This window comes from Populus alba, chromosome 18 (genome assembly GCF_005239225.2).
Source record: "Populus alba chromosome 18, ASM523922v2, whole genome shotgun sequence".
Lineage (NCBI taxonomy): Eukaryota > Viridiplantae > Streptophyta > Magnoliopsida > Malpighiales > Salicaceae > Populus > Populus alba.
The window spans coordinates 7,062,420-7,066,875 of record NC_133301.1 but is presented as its reverse complement, the minus strand read 5'-3'; positions in this window follow the sequence as shown (position 1 = coordinate 7,066,875).

Genomic DNA, 4,456 nt, shown 5'->3' with positions numbered 1-4,456 from the left:
TTTTGGTCGTGTCAGTATCTATGGAATACTTACTCATTGAATCGGAAGTCTTGTCGTGTCAAACCTCGCTACTTGGAGAGGATGAGGGGTGGTCACACAAAACTAGAAGAACAACTCAATAGGGCTATAACTTTTAATCCGACCATTTGATCACACTCAATTTTTTACTAGAGTTTCTGGAGGCTATTTTCCGCGGAGTGCCTATGGAATTGCTACTTGGTGAAGATGAGGCATGGTCCCGTAAGACCAGAAGAACATCTTAAAAGGGCCATAACTTTTGATTCAATTGTTTAATCGCGCTTAAATTTTTACAAGAGTCTCTGGAGGCCGTTTTCCTTGGAGAACCTATGGAATACTTACTCATTGAATCGAAAGTCTTGTTGTGTCAAACCTCAATAATAGTTCAAAATAGCCATAACATTTTATCCGACCGTTTGATCGCACTCTAATTTTCACAAAAGTTTCCAGAGGCCATTTCCCGTGGAGTATTAATGGAATAACTACTTTGTGAAGATGAGGGTGGTTGCGTAAGACCAGAATAACAACTCAAAAGGGCCATAACTGTTGATCTGACTGTTTGACCGTGCTCAAATTTTTACAAGAGTTTCGAGAGGCCGTTTTCCATTGAGTGTCTATGGAATCACTACTTGGTGAAGATGAGATGGGGTCATGCAAAACCGGAACAATAACTCAAAAGGGCCATAACTCTCGATTCGACTATTTGATAACGCTAGAATTTTTACAGGAGTTTTTAGAGGGCATTTTCCATGGAGTAGATATGAAATCGTTACTTGTAGAAGATGAGGGGTGGTTGCACAAAAGCAAAAGAACAGGTCAAATGGACCATAACTTTTGATTTGAATGCTCGGTCGCGGTCAAATTTTGACAAGAGGTTCCGGAGGCTGTTTTTCATGGAGTACCTATGGAATCGCTACAATGTGAAGATGAGGGGTGGTTGATGCAATCATATTATTCGATAGTTTCACCCACATTTAACTAGTGTTTTGCCTATATTTTATATATAAAATGCCTTGATCTTCTTTGTTTCATGTCTTGACGACATTTTTTTATGAAAGATGCAGAAAGGAGTAAATTGGAGGTAATTGGCAGATTTGACCTTCAGTTGATGTTTTGTACAGAGCGTGAGTTCTAAATGTTGAAATGAAGTAATTCTAATGGAATTAAAAAGCTAACATCCATACCTTTATGGAAATATAAGGCAAGAAAATAAATTAAGGAAGAGCAAGGAAATCGTAGCCTTCAAACTCAAATCTTGAAATCTACCAATGTTGACCTTTGTCCATTCCAACTTGAATATCTAGAGTTACAGAAGTCCAATTGATACAAACTCAATTTCTTTGGATTTCTGATGCAAAGGTCTATCAACGCTCCTAATTTCAGCCAAAAACAATATCATATGAGGGAGATATTATTTTTCAAAGATGACAACTAAATTCTGCTAGCAAACAAGTTTCGTGAAGAAACGAGTCCAAATTACATTTCCAAGCATCTAAACCGATATCCAAGTTTTTATTTCAGCAATTTACCTCCTCTAAGTCAATGCTTGAAGATTTCATGCAAGGCTATTTCTTCTTTTTTTTGAGGAAAATAGTTATTGAAGTACTTAAATGTAAATTGTCTACTTAAAGGAGGACTATTTTGTAAAATAGAGACTAAGGTTTCCTAGGATATAAAAAGAATGAGAGAAGAGAAGAGAATGAGGGTAGCCGGCTATGACGAGAAAAACACCCCCCCTCTTCTAAGAAACTTAAAATCATGCATTCCTCCATCTTTTTGATTAGTTGTTCAACAAACATGCAAGGCTAAACATTTTTTCTTGGTTATAAGGACATGAAAACCTTCAGATTTCAAGAATTGTGAGATTTATTTTACCTATTCTTTTCATTTATATGATGAATATGTTTGTTCTCATATGCTTATTTTTTCTATGATTGTTTATTTTAATTGCTAGAGTGGACTCTAAGTTATTATTGTAGACAATCTATTGCTAAGTTTGATATCAAAACCAAAGTTGTGGTATATGAACTTGTGAAGCAACTGAGTTTAATAATTGTGGCGGATCTACGTTATTAATCTTAGGGAGAACATTCAATCAAATCAAACATAGACTGCGAAAAATTATGTTTTCTTGATTAATAAACTTATCTAGTTCTTAAGGTTGCCATTGAATTAAATTACTAGTGCGGATACTGTGATTGTTTGATGGTTAGGGTTAGGGTTAGTTATACAGCATATCCATTAACTAACCAATGTTAAGAAGAGATAAATATTCAGAATATAAATTGATGTTTCATTTCCATGATTAGTTCTGATTTTTATAGGTGGATGTGTGCTTGCAACCAAAGTTTGTTGTTTTGATAATTTTCTGATTTTATTAAATTTTGTTTGATAGTTTTTTTGTTTTCTTTTGCTTCAACATAGATAACTTCCAAACCCCCCCAAATTGCATATCATCTAGCATAAAAATCTGACTTGAACCTTCCTCGTGGGATCAATCCCTTGCTTGCTCTATACTAAGAGTGTGTTGTGTTTAAAGCTAGGGTAATTAATTTGTGCGATCATGACATCGCAACAAATTTTGACGCCGTTGCGGGGGAAGTAATTTTAGTTGATTCTTATGTTATTATTTTTATTTGTTGTGATTGTTATTTCTTTTTCTGAAAAAAAAAAAGAAATAGAATTTTTGTTAGATGCGGCACTGTTCATTACGACAACGGTATGACGTTCTAAACAGGACTAGTGGTAAACCACTAGCCCCATGCTATCGAGGCCAAATTCTATTGTTTTCTAGGGTTTTTAGGCAGGTTTAGTTTTCTAGCGTAGGATTTTCGTACAATTTGCATTGTTTTCAATCTCTTGTGTGGTTGGTTTCTTTTGAGTTTTCTTGACGATTTATGCTTGTAACTCGTTCTACTAACCAGAGTCAAGCATAGGTGGATCTCAAAATAGAAAACACTTTACGTAGGTTATGAAAGGAAGCTCGTGTCAACACCATGGCTATTGCATGACAATAAACACTCTAGGAGCTTGCTGCTCCTAACGTTGAAAATCAACCATTATGAATAAACATCGACAATAATGTAAACTTCAAGCTCAAATCTGGTTTTATACATTTACTACCAACATTCAATGGTCTTGCAGGTGAAGATCCTCATACTCATCTCAAGGAGTTCCATATGGTTTGCGTTGGCATGAAATCGGATGGAGTTGACGAAGAACATGTTAAGTTGAAAGCTTTCCCTTTCTCTTTAAAAGGGGCAACAAAGGCATGGTTTTTCTTTATTCTCCCAGGTTCCATTGAAATGTGAAATGCAATGAAGAAGATTTTCCTTGAAAAATATCTCCCAACATCTCGAGTTGCCAACATAAGGAAATAAATATGTGGAATTCGACAATCACATGGAGAGACATTTTCCGAGTTTTGGGAAAGATTTGAGCAATTGTGCATTCAATGCCCTTACCATCAGATACCTGATTAACTATTCATTCAATATTTTTATGAAGGACTTATGCCTACTAACCGTAGTATCATTGATGCTACAAATGGAGGGGCATTGGTAGATACAAAACCCAAGGATGCACGCCAATTGATCTCAAATATGGTAGCCAACTTGAAACAATTTGGCACATGTGGAGAATTCACAAACAAATGAGTAAATGAGGTAAGTATTTCTAACCTTAAAAATAAAGTTAATGATCTTACTTCTCTTGTTCGTTCTTTGGCTTGTGGAAATGTATAACAGGTGAAAGTTTGTAGCATATGTTCTTTATGAGGACATACATCAGATATGTGCCCAACAATGCAAGAAGATTACATTAAACAAGTTCATGCAGTTGATGGAGGATTCAATGGACAACTTCAATGTAAGTATGATCCTTTTTCCCACATGTACAATCTTGGATGGAGAGATCATCCCAACCTACGTTATGGGAACCAACCTCAATAAGGCAATCAAGGCTGACAATTCCATCCCTATGGATTTCAGCCCCAACAGAATTATCAAGCAAGACAACCCCCTCCATTCACAAACTCCAATGTTATGGGTTTGTCATCCATTGATGATCTTCATGAGATGATGAAAACTTTGGCCTCTAACACTATAACCTTGCAGCAAAATATCATGTCTTTCCAACAGGAAAGAAGGTCAAGTATTCACAACTTGGAGAAGAAAATGGGGCAAGTAGCTTCAAGTGTGGGGAAATTGGAAGCACAAATGAATGGAAAATTGCCCTCCCAAGCATTGAATTTAATAGAGAATGTTAGTGCGATCATGTTGCGAAGTGGGAATGAACTTGAAGAGAAAATGTCAAAACAAATTGAGATGGAGAAAGAAGAAGAGATACAAATTGAATTGAGTATAAAGAAGGAACATCCTCCTCCTCCACAAACTAAACCATTAACCAACACTCCAAAGGTAACTCCTCACTTAATGAA